We start from the raw sequence: 18,547 nt of genomic DNA on the forward strand, positions 1-18,547 counted from the left end.
ACCTCAACTTTATGACTATCCATGAGGTCACCAAGGTACCCACTACAGAAGAGACCAAGGGCACCCGCATTGAGTTAGTCCACGACCTGCAACAAATGCACCCAGACAGGTTCGACCCCATAGAAGACTTCAAAGGCAATGCCATACTGCATCTGAGAGAGGATGCAATTCCATCAATCAACCCTCCCAGAAAGTGCAGCGTGCACATACAAGAAAAGCTTAAGCACAAGTTAGATAACATGGAATGCAATGACATCATCCATCATGTGCATCATCACACAGACTGGTGCAGCTCAATTACGTGCGTACTGAAGAAAGATGGAGCAATCAGGGTATGTCTAGATCCGAGGTGTCTAAACCTCTCCCTAATGAGATGTCCCAACAAGATTCTGACATTAGAGGAATTGAATCCCAAGTTCACAGGAACCAAATTCTTCTCCAAGTTGGATGCTAAACATGGATATTGGTCAGTACACCAAGCTAAGGAATCTCAAGAAGTCACCACCTTCAGGACACCATTTGGAGGATATTGCTTCCAGAAACTACCCTTCAGCTCATCTGTCAGTCAAGATATGTTTCATCAACATACGCGCAGAATTATAGAAAACGTGCCTGGCTGCATATGCTTTCCTGTTGACATTGCGGTAATGGGCAAAACCAAAGGAGAACATGATCGAAACCTTAATTCCCTGATGGCAGTAGCTCATCACGAAGGGCTTGTTTTTAACAGTAAGAAGTGCCAGGTGAACCTAAGTCAGATCAATTTCTTTGGCTCCATCTATCCAGGTTGCGGAATCCATTCTGACTCAGGCAAAGTCGAAGATATAAGGTATATGCCTACCCCACAAGACAAGGAAGACCTCCAGAGATGTCTTGGATTTTTCAACTTCTTGGCACCATATGTTCCAAATTTTTCTGACAAAGGATTGTCACTGAGAGAGCTCTTAAAGAAAGACATATCATTTGTATGACAGGAGGACCATCAACGTATGTTTGAGTCTCTTAAGCAAGCATTGTCAACAGAAACCTATACCCTGCAGTACTATGATCCAAGGACAAAGACAATCCTGGAATTCAATTCCTCACAGAAAGGACTAAGAGCGTGCCTCCTGCAGGATTGCAAACCAATTGCATTCGGGTCTAAATGTTTATCCTCAGCACAATCCAATTACTCAAACATAGAGCGTGAAACACTTGCTCTGGTGTTTGGGATCACAATGTTTCACACCTACCTGTTTGGTAAGCAGTTCACTGTGGAAACTGACCACAAACCACTGGAAATAATCTGGTGCAAAGCATTGAGATGTGCAGCACCTTGACTACAGCAACTCTTAGTGAAAGTACAGGGGTAGAACTTCGATGTCTGCTACAAACCGGGTACCAAAATGGTCACCTCAGATAATCTGAGCAGATTGCCAAATCTGAACAAAATGAAGAAGTTCCACTGGATCTACAAGTGGACAGCATGGACATTGAGGTGGACGATGTGCTCAAAATCGATGTATTGCATTTTGGTCAGCACAAATATGACCAACTACAATCAGAAACAGCAAATAACCCACAACTGAAGGCACTATGGAGAGTCAACATGGAAGGTTGGCCTGATACAGTAAAAGAGGTGCCAGAAACCCTCAGGTACTTTTGATCTTATAGAGATGAACTCGGTATCTTAAGCGGTGTCACCTTCAAGGGAAAACAAGTGATTGTGCCCACAGCTCACTGAGAGGACATCTTATCACAACTTCACCAAGGCCATATGGGCATAGAGAGAATAGGATCACTGTCACGAGACACTGTTTATTGGCCAGGGATTCAACAGTGACATCGAAAGGTTAGTGAGGATATGTGAGGCATGCCAGAGTCACCAGCTACAACAACGCAAAGAACCTCTACACCCACACAAGATTCCGTCCGTCCCTTGGTCCAAAATCACCACTGATATATTTTCTGTGACTGGAGAAGACTTTATCTTAGTCACCGATTATTTCCCCAAATTTCCAATTGTCAGGCAGGTAAAAGACACTTCAAGAGTGGTTGTTGCAGACACATTGAGTGCAATATTTAGTCTAGTGACAATGGGCCACAGTATACAGGCAAACCTTTCAGGGATATGTGCACCAAATGGGGCGTAAACCACATTACGCTAGATCTAATGGTCTTGCCGAGTGAATGGTTTGCACAGTCAAATCACTTATCACAGAATCACAGAATCGTTACATTGCAGGAGGCGGCCATTTGGTCCATCATGTACGCACCGGCTCTCCAAATAAGCAATTCCTTCAGTTCCATTCCCCTGCCTTCTCCCCATAACCTTGCACATTCTTCCTTTTCACATAACTGTCTAATTCCTTTTTGAAAGCTTCAATTGAACCTGTCTCCACCATGTTCTCAGGCAGCGCATTCCAGACCTTAACCACTCGCTGCGTGAAAAAGTTTTCCCTCATGTCACTTTTGCTTCTCTTATCAAATACTTTAAATCTGTGCCCTCTCGTTCTTGATCCTTTCACGAATGGGAACAGTTTCTCTCTATATACTCTGTCCAGACCCCTCATGATTTTAAATACCTCTATCAAATCACCTCTCAGCCTTCTCTTCTCCAAGGAGAACAGTCCCAACTTCTCCAATCTATCTTCATAACTGAAATTCCTCATCCCTGGAACCATTCTCGTGAATCTTTTCTGTACTCTCTCCAATGCTCTCACATCTTTCCTCAAGTGCGGCGCCCAGAACTGGACACAATACTCTAGCTGAGGCCGAACTCATGTCTTATACAAGTTCAATATAACTTCCTTGCTCTTGTTCTCTATGCCCCTATTAATAAAGCACAGTATACTGTATGCTTCATTAACCGCTCTCTCAACCTGTCCTGCCACCTTCAATGATTTATGCGCATACACCCCTAGGTCCCTCTGCTTCTGCACCCCCTTTGGAATTGTATCCTTTATTCTATATTGTCTCTCCATGTTCTTCCTACCAAAATGAATCACCTCACATTTCTCTGCATTGAACTTCATCTGCCACCTGTCTGCCCATTCCATCAACTTGTCTATGTCCTTTTGAAGTTCTACACTATCCTCTTCATAGTTCACAATGCTTTCAAGTTTCGTATAATCTGAAAACTTTGAAATTGTGCCCTGTACACCAAGGTCTAGGTCATTAATATACATCAGGAAAAGCAAGGGTCCCAACATTGATACCTGGGGGAACTCCACTACAAACCTTCTTACAGCCCGAAAAACATCCATTAACCACTACACTTTGCTTCCTGTCACTCAGCCAATTTTGTATCCATGTTGCTACTGTCCCTTTTATTCCATGAGCTACAAGTTTGCTCACAAGACTGTTGTGTGGTACTGTATCAAATGCTTTTTGAAAGTCCATGTACACCACATCAACAGCATTGCGCTCATCAACCCTCTCTGTTACCTCCTCAAAAAACTCCAGCAAGTGAGTTAAACATGATTTTTCCTTAAGAAATCCAAGCTGGCTTTCCTTAATTAACTTGCATTTGTCCATGTAACTATTGATTTTATCCCAAATTATTTTTCCTAGAAGTTTTCCCACCACCGAAGGTAAACTGACTAGCCTGTAGTTGCTGGGCTTATCTTTACACCCTTTTTTGAACAAGGATATAATGTTTGCAATTCTCCAGTCCTCTGGCACCACTCCCAAGTCTAAGGAAGACTGAAAAATTATGGCCAGTGCCTCTGGGCCTCTTATCATAAAGTGTAGGACAACAAAATAAGAATTTCATGTTGCCATGTTCCACCTCAGAACTACACTTATGGATATGGGCTTACCTGCAACATGCTTGCAAACCAAAAACAGCCAAGGGTGAAATCCACATCCCCAGAAGATTATACCATAACCAAATCTGGAAGAGTTGTCAAACCACTGAAATGATATATGGACTCTTAAGCTTCTATACTTGTAAATTTTATCATCTATATCCCGGATAACATATTTTGGTGTTATCTAATGTTATGTGTTTTTACTTGTAGCATTTGAGACTTATCTTTGAAAAGAAAGGGGATGTTGTGTGATAGCCTCAAGAGTGATGTCCCTTTCAGATCTCAGTATGCTAATGAGCTAAGTACCAAGATGCAGTCATGTGACTCGAAGCCAGAGTCACTCTGCAACTGTAACACTCAGACAAAGGTTCTGTAAATAGTTTGCTCCTTATATACTAATTCAGCTGTTAATAAACCTGTTAGAGATCTTCAATGAAGCGGACTCCACACATCTCATTTATGTTGCATAAGACAACTTCAAGAACTCATTACAGAACTGATTGTTTTATTAAATTAATTCTGTCTCTGCCTGTCTACTTCGCTGTTTTCTCTCTGTGACTGCTGTACTTATTGCATTAGAGAAAGGTTTGAGTATTATCCGTATTAGACAGAGCAGCTGAACTGGTTCCCTGTAAAAATCCACCTCATTAGATTCAGAAACTGCAGTTAAGATCAGTTGAGTGCCAGAGTAGTCAGGTGAAATGTATGTGCCTTGCATTGTAGCATTAGCCAGAGTCTCAGCAAATGTGGTAATATTCAGAAGGAACGTGAAAGGGGAAGTCTAAGCAGCCAAAAATATCTCAGTCTGATCAGTGAGCCATTGCGTTGTTTCAAGTGAACTGCATAGTCTATTGTTATTATTGGAAAAAGTGGATTTTTGTACGGTTAGACAACATCTGGCTGCCCTATTGTGGATCCCATTCCTGCTAAAGGAGCAATATGTAATATGGATGATGAACTGAATTTAATTTAACTTGGAATAAACATAGATCTCAAACCATCGATAATTATAGAACCTATATATTATTTTCTTATCAAACCTCAGGAAATTGATAAGGAACACAAAACCCAACTAAACTCATTTTGACTTATTTTCATTGTGCTCCTCGGGGTTTTCTAGAAATCATGACTTCAGATATCGGTTGGTAAGATTGCCTGCAATGGTATCTCAAAAGGTCTTTCCTCCTGGTCCTGCTAATTTAGCTTGTTTTTAATAACACTCTGTCATTTGGCACAGATCCTGAAGCACATTTTTACATTACATTCAGAGGATCCTGCATTGGTGGCTATTCCTGGTATGAAAGTGCTTCCATTTTTTGAGGATTCATATTTAAAGTTTGGAAATGGATTCATTTTGGAAGACTGAAGATTTCATAGATGCTGCACTTTGTTTTTTTTGTTGAAAGGTCACTGAAAGGACACTGAGAGGTCTTATTTGAAAACAACCTTTACTGGATACCACATGCCTTAAGACCAATAAACAACAGAAACCTTGGTGACTTTGGAGAGATATTGAGAGAAGTGACATGTCAAGATTTATGAGCGTCAAGAGGTGGTTTCACTTCTGAGATATTGTTTTGGTTCAGTTGGGGTGTGGACAGTGTTGAAAAGCAGTTGGTTTTGTAGCCTGCTAAAAAAAGACCCACAGCTCATCTTTCCTGTACCTCTCTAAGAGACCTGGAGAAATCCAATGTGTCAGCTCCTCTTTTTCTACTTCTTTGAAAAAAAAAATCTGCAAATCCAGAGTGTGATAACTGAAACCCGATCCCACATTTCTCCTGGAAATCCTACCAGACTCCTTCTCAACGTCTCTAGAACAAACTGCTTCTGAAAAGATCCCAATAACCCGTCTCCGTATACACGGACGCCAGACCAAAAGGGACAATTGACATCCTCCCATATCTTCTCTTTTTTTCTTCAAGGATTAGCAAGTATTTGGCAATAGTATTTCTTTCGTTCTCTTTTTTTTGTAAAAGAGCTCTGCAGAAAAAAATTATTTATTTTTTCCTTTAACCAGTGTGTGTATGGTATTTAAAAAGGGAACTTTCATATTTCAATCTGTATGTTAATGCTTTGCTTCTTTACTGGATAAGTCTTGTTTCATAATAAACTGATAATTTTGCTGTTTATTAAAGAAACCTGTTTGGTGTATTTTATTCTGGGATAAGGAGTAGAGTATATCATTGACCATATCAGTAACTGGGTAAACATTTAAACATATGCTGTGACCTGTGGAGAAGTGGAACTAGAAAAGACAGTGCACTCCTCCCACCTCGGTCGTAACAGTGGGCACTTGATGAACCAGGTTGTTCATTAACCTTCCCTTTCGAAAGATTAGATGGATCATTAGATCATGATAATCAAGAATGGATAGTAACAGTTTTAGGTGGGAGAAGACTATTATGTCACCTATTCACAGTATTCCCTTGATGCATTTCTAATAACCCTGAATCCCATTTGCTTCTTAAAAACCCATTAAGATCTCCTGTTCTACCACCAGTGCTGGTAATCTGTTCCACATACTTAGCACCCTTTTAGTAAAAAGAAATCCTCCTGCACTTTCTATTGGTGCTATTAATTTGTAAATATGACACTTCATGTTTAAATTCTGTATATAGCAGAAATGCTTAATTGGATGAGCATGTGTGGTGCTGTGGATTGTGTAAGGGCAGTACCACAGTCACTTTGTAGTATCAGATTTGGGTATTACAGTGTGTGCCAGCCAGCAAATTCAACCATAACATATAGATACTGTACATGACTACTAGCTAGGTGGCTATAATTAAACTAGTTATATTTACTTGTTGTCCAGTTTATACATGTAGTAACAGATTGATAAAGTTATTTTATTTGATGCTGATCTAATGAGAATTCGGAGGAAATAGCATTTGTGAGTTTACTCTCATTTGATGCCATGTTAGGTCAAATTCAGCCTACTGCACTCCTTCCATAGAATCAAGGTAGACTTTTTACAATTCACTGCTTTACTAATGTTATTGGCAGGAAGATAGGACAGTGACTTGCTGCAGTTTCTTACTGTTAGCTGGCCTTTTGTTTCCCAACGTATTCATGTCACAAAAATTTTAAAACAGTTTGCCTGAGCCTTATATTTGCCCAATGATTGGTTGTCAGTTGCCCACAATTTATTTTTGATTGTGTATCTACCATGAAGCGACTACATTTCTCCTAATTGTATCTAATGCCTTTCACCTTTTCTGCACATTTATCATTTCTATAAAGTTCAGCATGTCAAGGGAAACTCATTTTCATGCAAAGTGCCCATATTACCACAATCTAGTTGACAGCAAGATCCCTGATGTCAGGAAAATTGTGGAATTTTACATTGGCAATAAGTTGCTATTTTAACTTTCATTGCTTTCTTGCACGTTTTCCTTTCAGAGGGAAAATTACATCAATTTGCTTATATTCATATAAAGGGCAATTTATACGAACAAGACAATCATGGTAGAATGCTAAACCAAAGTAAAATAAGACGGCAGGCCAAAGATTGAGAGCTATATTTTCTATCGGTTGTAATTTGGGAGAAAAAAGTAAACAAAGGAGGCTGGAGTAAAAAAAAGACTGTCACATTACTTTGACCAAGTTTTTGGTCACCTGTCCTAATATCTTTCTTTTGCTCGGTGTCAAATTTAGTTTGATAATGCTCTGTGCAGTGCTTTGGGACATTTTACTTTGTTTAAGGTGCTTTATTAATGCCAGTTGTATCAGTGGACTATTAGAGTCACAGAGTCATACAGCACAGAAACAGACCCTTCGACCCATCGTGTCTGTGCCGGCCATCAAGGACCTACCTATTCTAATCCAATTTTCCAGCACTTGGCCCGTAGCCTTGTATGCTATGGCATGTCAATTGCTCATCTAAATACTTCTTAAATGTTGTGATGGTTCCTGCCTCTACCACCTCTTCAGGCAGTGCATTCCAGATTCCAACCACCCTCTGGGTGAAAAATGTTTTCCTCAAATCCCCTCTCAACCTCCTGCCCCTTACTGTAAATCTATGCCCCCTGGTTATTGACCCCTTTGCGAAAGGAAAAAGTTTCTTCCTTTCTAATCTATCAATGCCCCTTATAATTTTACATACCTCAATCATGTACCCCTCAGCCTTCTCTGCTCTAAGGAAAACAACCCTAACCTTTTCAGTCTCTCTTCATAGCTGAAACGCTCCAGTCCAGGCAACATCCTGGTGAATCTCCTCTGCACCCTCTCCAGTGCAATCACATCCTTCCTATAGTGTGGTGCCCCGAACTGTACACAGTACTTCAGCTGTGGCCTAACTAACGTTTTATACAGCTCCATCATAAACTCCCTGCTCTTATATTCTATGTCTCGGCTAATAAAGGCAAGTATTCCATATGCCTTCCTAACCACCTTATCTACCTTTGCTGCTGCCTTGAGTGATCTATGGACAAGTACACCAAGGTCCCTCTGACCATCTGTATATTCCCTTGCCTTGTTAGTCCTGCCAAAATGCATCACCTCACACTTCTCAGGATTAAATTCCATTTGCCACTGCTCCGCCCATCTTACCAGCCCATCTATATTGTCCTGTAAACTAAGGCTTTCCTCCTCACTATTTACGACAACACCAATTTTCGCGTCATCTGCAAACGTACTAATCAGACCTCCTGTATTCACGTCTAAATCATTAATGTACACTACAAACAGCAAGGATCCCAGCACCGATCCCTGCAGTACACAACTGGCCACAGGCTTCCACTCGCAGAAATAACCCCTGGCCATCCCCCTCTGCCTCCTGCCACTAAGCCAATTTTAGATCCAATTTGCCAAATTGCCCTGGATCCCATGGGCTCTTACCTTCTTAACCAATCTCCCATGCGGGACCTTATCAAAAGCCTTACTGAAGTCCATGTAGACTACATCAACTGCTTTACCCTCATCTACACATCCAGTCACCTCCTTGAAAAATTCAATCAAGTAAGTTAGACATGATCTCCCCCTGACAAAGCCATGCTGACTATCCCTGATTAATCCCTGCCTCTACAAGTGGAGATTAATCCTGTCCCTCAGAATTTTTTTCAATAGTGTCCCAACCACTGATATTCGACTCACCGGCGTGTAATTACCTGGTTTATCCTTGCTACCCTTCTTGAATAGTGGTATCACATTCGCTGCCCTCCAGTCCTCTGGTACCTCTCCTGTGGCCAGAGAGGATTTGAAAATTTGTGTTAGAGCCCCTGCTATCTCCTCCCTTGCCTCACATAACAACCTGGGATACATCTCATCTGGGCCTGGAGACTTTTAAACCCACTAAAACAGCTAATACTTCCTCCCTATCAATGCTAATATGTTCAAGTATATCACAATCCCCCTCCCTGATCTTTACACCTACATCGTCCTTCTCTATAGTGAACACAGATAAAAAGTAATCATTTAAAACCTCACCTACTTCCTCTGGCTCCACACACAGATTGCCACTTTGGCCCCTCATGGGCCCTACTCTTTCCCTGCTTATCCTCTAGCCCTTAATATACTTATAAAATGCCTTAGGATTTTCCTTTATCTTGCCTACCAGTGTTTTTCCATGTCCCCTCTTCACTCTCCTACTTACTTTTTTAAGTACCCCCTACACTTTCTATACTCCTCTAGGGCCTCTGCTGTTTTCAGCGCTCTGAATCTGCCATAAACCTCCTTTTTTTCCCTGATCCAATCTTCTATATCCCTCGACATCCAGGGTTCCCTGAACTCTCACAATTTCCTCTTTGAATGACTCCCACTGGTCTGATGCAGATTTTCCTGCAAGTAGCTGCTCCCAGTCCACTTTGGCCAGATCCTGTTTTATCATACTGAAATCAGCCTTCCCCCAATTCAGTACCTTTATTTCTGGTCCGTCTTTGTCCTTTTCCATAACTACCTTAAATCTTAGCGTTATGGTCACTATCCTTGAAATGCTCCCCCACTGACACTTCTACCACTTGTCCTGCATCATTCCCTAAGATTAGGTCCAGAACTGCCCCTCCTGTTGTAGGACTTTCTACGTACTGGCTCAAAAAGCTCTCCTGTATGCATTTTAAGAATTCCACCCCCTTTAAGCCTTTTGCACTTTTCCAGTTAATATTAGGGAAGTTGAAATCCCCTACTACTATTTTTACACTTCTCTGACATTTGCCTACATATCTGCTCCTCTATCTCTCCCTGACTGTTTGGAGGCTTGTAGTACACTCCCAGCCAAGTGATTGCCCCCTTTTTGTTTTTATGTTCTACCCATATGGCCTCATTTGAGGAACCTTCTAAGGTATCATCCCTCCTTACTGCAGTAATTGACTCCTTGATCAACAGTGCAATACCACCTCCTCTTTTATCCCTGCCCCTGTCACACCTGAAGATTCTATACCCTGGAATATTGAGTTGCCAGTTCTGCCCCTCCCTCAACCATGTCTGTGTGATAGCAATAATATCATAATCCCATGTGCTAATCAATGCCCTCAGTTCATCTGCCTTTCTAGAAAGACTCCTTGCATTAAAATAGATGCAATCCAGCCTTGCATTTTTCACTTGTGCCTTACCAGGTCTATAGTTGCTCTGCCTTCCAGACTGACTGTTTGTCTTCTATATTTCACTGTGCATCATCCCTTACTGTACCTCCACTCTGTATCCCATCCCCCTGCCAAATTAGTTCAACACCACCCCCCCCCCCCTCCACCTCCCAGCAAGGATGTTGGTCCCGTTCTGGTTCAGATGCAATCCATCCAACTTGTGCAGGTCCCACGTTTGCTGGCAACAGTCCCAGTGATCCAGGAAACTAAAGCCCTCTCTCCTGCACCATCTCCTCAGCCACATATTCATCTGACTTATCCTTAATTTATCCCCTCAAATTACCCAGCAATTAGATTATTTATACTAGGGACCTTGATTCCCTAAAAAGAAACACTACCTACTATATTAAAAAAAAACTGTAGCCTTTCCCTTTACTTTAGTTACTTACCCAGCTATTTAGAGTCATTCCCTAATAATTCATCCATGTTTAGCACTATTCTGAAGACTCTTATCTTTCCAAAAATGGAAACACAGAACCACTGAAACATAATACTTTACAGCACAGCAGGAGTAATTCATCCATATCTGCCTCTTTGCTAGAGCAACTCAAAACTAATCCCACTTCCTTGCCCACTCTCAATAGAACCATAGAAGCTGGGACAAGCAAGCCTCATTAAAGATCACAAAATATATTAATTATACTGGGGCTTGAATCTCAAACACTTTCTGATGGTTGCACCTGAAATACTATGGGAGGAAAACTTGTTCACAGAGCACTGCTTTTAGTGGCAACCTGCGCGGATGGCATAGGTTTCCTCATTGTTATCATTGCCGAATGCATCTCATCGCTTTGCACATGTATAAAATGAGTAGATTTCCTAACTAACATCTTTGTTTTCAGAAATTAGATTCTTGTCATGGGTCTGTGAGACCTAGTTTTGCAAATGACAGTGGAATTTTACTTTTAGCCTTTATACTTTGATTCTTTTATTTCTCCTTTCTCGGTGCATCTTTTGGCCAGTTTTTGCTGATTTTTTCAGTTTTTTAAAACCACCTTCTGAGTGACAATAACCCACACTGCATAGGATGGTCGTTCCTTTAAGGAAGTGCTTCTAGCCATCAGGATATTTTAGGATGCACTTTCTAAGGCATGAGTACAGACAGGTGCACCTGCATCAAAAATAGACTGAATGGATCTAATCCAATCAAGGAGATGGATGTAGACAATTTTGTGTATGTCCAAGGAGCTTCGAAGGCAGTCTTCAATTTCAATGTAATTGGGCCCTTTAATTGCCTCAAAGTGCTATCTGTCAGATTAGCCATTCTGCAGTGAACCACTGCATACATTTGGCTACTGTTGCATTAGTTGCCAGGGTGAAGGACTACATCACTTTTCTAAAGGGAAACAATTAGCAGCAAGAAAACTTTTGGTTTTCAGGGATCTCATTAATAGAACCTGTGTGGCTCCTTTTATTATTGCTATAGCATTTATGAACAGGAAGGAATTCCATTCTATTAACATTCAGATTGCATGTGACCAGCAAAACTACTACATGTAGGTGAATGTTATGTTCCCTGAAAGCTGCTGGATGCATTTATTCAATAGCATTCAGCAATCCCATTATGTTTTAAGAGAATTTCCAGGGTGCACTCTGGGTGATTGGGATAGATCCATGACACAATCTACCATCCTGAGCAGAAAGAAAACATAATGAAACAATCGATTCCAAAGGGATACAAACTGTTCAATAAATGGGTATGTTGAAACAAAGGCTCTGATCTTAAATCAGCAGGTTGGTCTAGTGTGAAACTCAGTTTTTGCAGAAAATTGAAACCCATGCTATTTTCACACCTGGACCTCATTTAATTTGATTGGTGAGTTTCCCACCTGATTCGCTGATTCAACAGGAATCTCACCCATTTTTGGGGCACAATTTCAGATGGGCCTACAGAGGCCAATTTAAAGCAGGAACACATCTTCCAAAGTGAGGTTGCATTCCTTTCAGGCTGATTTCGCACCTATCCAAGTGTTCAATTACATTAGACAGAATTTTAACAGAACAGGCTCACTTGCACCAGGAGGGGCTGACAGCGAGTCAGGAAGTCATTGCTGAGCATAGCGGGGTTTCCATGACTGTTTTACACAGTTATGGAATTAGAATCCCTCTTCTGGGTTTCCTGATTGATCACAGAGTGTGGGCATGATAATGAGCTGCATCTGTCAATGGAAGGATTTCTATTTAAAGGGACTCTAATAGGTGTCACTGATTATTGGGGCTTCATCAACCAAAAGAATGGAAGTTCAACATGGGAAGACTACCACCATCCCTAGCTCCCTGCATGCACCGCCCCCACCCCCCCCCCCCCCCCCCCACCCCCTCAAGAACCCCGGTTCACTGACTGTTCCCTGGAGAAGCTGCAGGCTGCAAATGCCCTATGAATGGGAGAAACAGGTCAGCCTCTCACACCAAATAGATGTGGCTGGAGGTGGCTGAAGAAGTGAGCAGCAGGAGCGTGGTCCCTCACAGTTGGATACAATACCGCAAGTAGTTTCAATGACCTCATCAGGGCAGGAAAGGTGAGTGCTATCCCACAATCAAGTGCCAACTTCCAAACTCTGACTTGCTCAGCATTCTCCTGCTCAGCACTCCTCAGACCAACCTTGCAGCTCTACTCACTCCTCTCTGCCAAGGCACCTCCTCACATCCACATCTGAACAACAAACAATGACACTCATCCTTATCTTATTGCCATCTTATATCCATTCCTTACAGTCACTCTCCACAAATGTTGTTCCTCCACACTCTCATCACAATTCATTTCTCACATTCATATCTCCTGCTTTCTCTCCTTGCTAAAGACAGCACAGAACTCCAAGGAAAGAGAGATAACTGGGATGGCCCTCTAGTAATTGTGACCCCGCCCGCTGTGGAGGAGGAAGCCATGGAGATCAGCAGGGTGGCATTGTACAGGGCCCTTGGTGATGGAGAGATGGGGGTCTCCTACATACCTGATGACAGAATTAGATATCAAACTACCACATGACATTGAACAATCACTCAAGTGGATTTGCTGTCACCACCAACTGAAATGTGAACATCTGCGTAATGACGGCTTTGGACCCCTTCCCCACGTCAGTTCTAATGCATGTCTTTCACCTCCCATAGGTCCTTCAAGCGTGACCCAAGAGCTTGAGGGAGCACAATCACATGACTCATGCATATACTGCACAAGTGCAAATATACAAACCTTAGTGCGGCCTCCAAAGGAGTTAACTAGGTTATCACATGGTGAGCTGCAAATCACAAGTGAACAGGAATTGGAGACAGGGACAGCAGTGGAGAGTCTCCATCAGAGGGTACAGGAATCTCCAAGCTCTGCTCAGCTGGATGCAGATGCTGAGCCTCAAGGGTCATCCACAAAGAGGATAATTCTGAAGCAACAACCAAACATGAGTGACATTCTGTAACAGTTCCATAGACGCTGCACACTCTTGGAGAGAGATTGGAGGAGTACATCTCAAACAGAGTGGCATGATGTCTTAGGCCTTTGCACTAATGTCTACCCCATGGAAAGTGTGGCCACCTGCATGGATCATCAGATGTGGCTGGCAACTGAGTGCATGTTTGCCCTGACCAATGGCCTGCACACTCAATCTGCCACTTTAAATAGGATGGAGGAAAGCCTCACGTTGGTCTTTCAGCGCCTCACTGAAATACAGCAAAGTGCTCTTGACTAGCAGGTAAATGTGGGTGGTCCATGAGAGGAAAGATGGAGAAGGGGCACAAGGAAGTGTGGTCTCTGCACGATATGCTCCCACTTTTCATCTTTTGCTCCCCACACCCCTGCCCCAGTCAAAGCCCCATATGCTGCCTCCTGCCCCAATGGGAGTCTGCCCCTGTACCGGTTCAGGTGGGGCAGTCTTTGGCAGGGCCCTCATGGACCTCCAAACCAAGAGGACGTCTACCACAGGCATCTCAACTGTCACAGCAATGGAACAATCGGCCTGCCTCTAGCTCTGCTGAAGCCACAGGGGTAGCTGTATGTAGAATTAATAGGAAAAGAAAAAGACTCTTTAGTTGTAGATGGGTGTTTGTAACATTGTCACTGCTTTCATGTATTTGAAAATATAAATGAATCACGGTCTTTATCTTAAGATCTATTGTTCAATAATCTCCATTGTTGTCTCCTGACTTCCAAAAGGACATTAATCTTGAGGAGAATAGTATAAACAGAGTGGAAGATGGGCAAAGGGTGTGAATGAGATGGAGAGATTTTTGACAGTGGGAATGATTTGTGTTGGGGGGGGGGGGGTGGTGGTGGCGGTGGGGAGCAGGCGATGGTGTGGCAACTGATTTAGCAGTGGTGTGCCAGAAGGCTTCATACACCCAGGTTATCTGAAGCATGCCTGTTTGCATCTGTCACAGGCCTCTTTGGCAGCTAAATATGCAGCTGCAGGCACCTGGCCACATTAGCCTCCTCCTTGTCTTCCACTGAGAATACAGAGCAGTCTTCACTTTCCTCTCTGCTCTGCTACTTTGTGCAAGGCACAGCAAACAACTACCATTCTAGACACCCTTGCTGGTGCATACTGAAGGGTGTCTCCAGATCTGGCTAGGTACCTGATTGTATCTTCACCAACCCAATAGCTTACTCAAAGAGTGTTTTTGTGCTTATGTGGCTCCAGTTGATTCTTTCCTCTGCAGCAGTGATAGGGCTCCTCACAGGTGTCATCAGCCATGTCCTTAGAGGGTAGTCCATGTCTTGAATGAGCCATCCGCTGACCCTGCTGGGTCGGTGGAGAGACCTGTGGGAGGTGTGACTGGTGCAGAATGAAGGCATCATGGCAGCTTCCTGGGTATCTTGCACAGTCATGCATGAAAATCTTCCAACAGTCATATACCACAGAACCATAGAAAAGTTACGGCACAGAAGGAGGCCATTCAGTCCATCGTATCTGCGCCAGCTGAAAAAACTAGCCGCCCATTCTAATCCCACCTTCTAGCACCTGGTCCGTAGCCTTGCAGGTTACAGCACTTCAGGTGCAGGTCCTCCACCACCGATCCGGGCAGCAAATTCCAGACACTCACCGCCCTCTGAGTGAAAAAGTTTTTCCTCATGTTCCCTCTAATCCTCCTACCAATCACCATAAATCTGTGTCCCCTAGTAATTGACTTCTCTGCTAGGGGAAATAAGTCCTTCCTATCTACTCTATCTAGGCCACTCATAATTTTGTACACCTCAATTCAGTCACCCCTCAGCCTCCTCCGTTCTAAGGAAAACAACCCTAACCGATCCAATCTTTCCTCATACCTGCAATTTCCAAGCCCTGGCAACGTTCTTTTAAATTTCATCTGTACTTTCTCCAGAGCAATTATGTTCTTCTTGTAATGTGGTGACCAGAACTGTAAGCAATACTCCAGCTGTGGTCTAATGAGCGTTTTATACAGTTCCAGCATTACATCCCTGCTTTTGTATTCTATACCTCAACCAACGAAGGAAAGCATTCCAAATGACTTCTTCACCACTCTATCTACCTGTCCTGCCATCCTCAGGGACCTGTGGACATGCATTCCAAGGTCTCTCACTTCCTCTACCCCTCTCAGTATCCTCCCGTTTATTGTGTATTGTCTTGCTTTGTTTTCCCTCCCCAAATACATTACCTCATACTTCTCTGGATTGAATTCCAGAATGCCACTTTTCTGCCCACCCAACCAAACCGTTGATATCATTCTGGAGTCTACCGCTATCCTATTCACTATCAACTACACTGCCAATTTTTGTGTCATAAGCAAATTTCCCAATCATGCCTCCCCCATTTAAGTCCAAATCATTAATATATGCCACAAACAGCAAGGGACCCAACACTGAGTATCTCTTGTCCCTGGGAAACCATCCTGTGATGTTCCTGGATGAATGAAAAAGTGGGGGGCTCTAGGAGTGTCACAGACTGAAAGCATCATGGAAGCTACCAGCCAAATTGGCACACACTTGCATTTTCCTTCTGCAATGATCAACAGTTGAAATTGATACAGTGGAAGCCCTTCCTGTAAGCTAAAGCTCCTTGCTTGTCTTCTGGTGCCCTGATTGCTGCATTATAGTGCAGTCTGTTATGCCTCAGACATGAAGGAAGTCAACCACTTCTACAAATCCCAGGGCTCTCTCATTCTGGTGATTTTCATCCATTGGCAAAGTAAAGGACTAGTTTCCTCTGGCAACAAATGCATTGATGCAGCAGTTCACTTCAGACTGGGAGATATGGGTGATGCCCCCTGGAGCAGTCTGGAGGGAGCCTATGGTGAAAAAGTTAAGGGTAGCAGTGACTTTGACAGTCAATAGCACAGCATGGCACCCACCCCCCCCCCCCACCCCGCGCCCCCCAGCCCACCGCCGGTCCAGCAAGCAGCAGGTCCTTCCATGATAGGCTGCATAGATCAGCAACAGCTGTCTAGTGAAGCATATCCTGCTCAGGCACTGCTCCTCAGAAGTATCTAAGAATGTAAGTCTTGGCGTATAGACTCTGTAGGCTGGATAAGACCATTAACAAGCAGCCTCCTCACCTGCTGCTTGTCCTGTCTGTTGAGGCTGCTGCTCTTTTTTCAACTTTTCATCCATCCAAAGGAAAGAAAAACCTGCACCCATGATAAGCAGTGAGAGCTTAATCAGCATAAATGAGAGGAAAAATATCAAAATGAAGTAATCTCCGAGTTCAGACCTGCCTTGTAAATCTACTCAACACAAAACACTCCGAATGACCAGAGTAGCTGCAAGTGAATGCTTCTTTAAATGCTTCTTCCAGTCAGTTTGCTGAAGCCAATCATGATAGGTTTTGCTCAGGAGGTTTGCTGCTTCACAGAACTTCTGACCTGCTCATTTAAAATAATGCTGAGGTCCTAAAAACATCACAGGACCCCAATTAGCATTTAGTAATGAAGCATTCGCCTGTTTCCAGTGGGTATGTTGATCACCTGAGTCAAAATGGCAGTTGAAGAGTTTCTAACACATTGCAGAGCAGTAAGTTGATTCTCATTAATCACTCACTTGCCCTGTTCCTGCTGGACAGCTTGTGTTAAAATTGGGGCCAATGATTTTGTTACCTGAACTGGTATCCTATTGAACAGCTCTGAAAAACAGCTGAAAAACAATAATGGTGCATTTTATAGTGCATAATTATGCTTTTAGAAGAATCACAATACAGTTGGTGCAAGAAGGTCGAGAAGACCATGATGAAAATAAGCTCAAAACTAAGGAGTTGTCAGTTCCAATGGAGCTGCAGCAAGGAATATATCCAACATTTACTATAAAACAATTACATTTAAACTTTGAAGTGCCGCACTGTAAATCTGTTTATTATGTTCTCAGTTAACTGATTGACCAAACACAAATGATATCATGACTCTGTACTTTACCTCACAACCCCCCATCCCTCCACCCCCTCTCCCCTTCATGGCTGCACATCTATTCATCTCCTGCTGAAATGTGGCTCAGCATAAAAAACTCAGCACTAATTTCAAATCCAATTCCAAAGATTTATTGTACAATAATAGTTGGTGTGCTATCATTGTCCCTTACTCTGGTGGTTCCCCATTCTGACTGTGCATTGTTCCTAATGTTATACTCCTTGGCGGGAGTAGAAAGTCAGGTTGCTGGTTACTAGATGTCACAGAGTGATTACTATTTACCTTCTTTTCTGGGTTATTAACTTGACCCAATTACTACCAACGCCACAACATCTGATGTGCTGGCTGAATGGACCTCCTTTCTTGCTTTTTGGCATTACATGTGTCATTTGAATAGGGTGCAGAGTAAAATGCATTTGACTTGCCCTGAGTAAAGGATCCCTCATCTGTGCCTACTTCCATGTTTCTCCAGTTGCTGGGCTCTTTCTCAGCATATCCAGTGATCTATGCATGAGCAGACTGCAGAACTACAATAAAGTGCCACATCAGAGTGCTGTCCAGACAATTTCCCCAGTTGATGAATCCAGGGTCATAGCAAAGCCCAAGGACCCTGTAGCACAGTTATAAGATTTTAGGATCTTTATTAAATGGAGCTACACTTCAGATAAGTCAGGAGGATTAATATGCTCCAAAGTGGACTGCTGTTTTGTGAAATGATCAAACATAAGACATAGACACTGGATATAGACTTTTCCATTAGCTGTTGTAGCTTATAGAATACTATACTTTACACACTCACAATATTGATGCTTAAAAAGTAGCATTCTTTTGCACACTGAT

At 42.7% G+C, this 18,547-nt stretch overlaps 1 protein-coding gene across 2 annotated transcripts in view; it reads right to left on the reverse strand.

The window, feature by feature from the left end:
• LOC137375605 (glutamate receptor ionotropic, delta-2-like) overlaps nucleotides 1-18,547 on the reverse strand; it is a 629,010-nt gene that overhangs the window by 63,631 nt on the left and 546,832 nt on the right. The window lies entirely within an intron of this gene.

The sequence above is a fragment of the Heterodontus francisci genome, chromosome 12 (genome assembly GCF_036365525.1).
Source record: "Heterodontus francisci isolate sHetFra1 chromosome 12, sHetFra1.hap1, whole genome shotgun sequence".
Taxonomy (NCBI): domain Eukaryota; kingdom Metazoa; phylum Chordata; class Chondrichthyes; order Heterodontiformes; family Heterodontidae; genus Heterodontus; species Heterodontus francisci.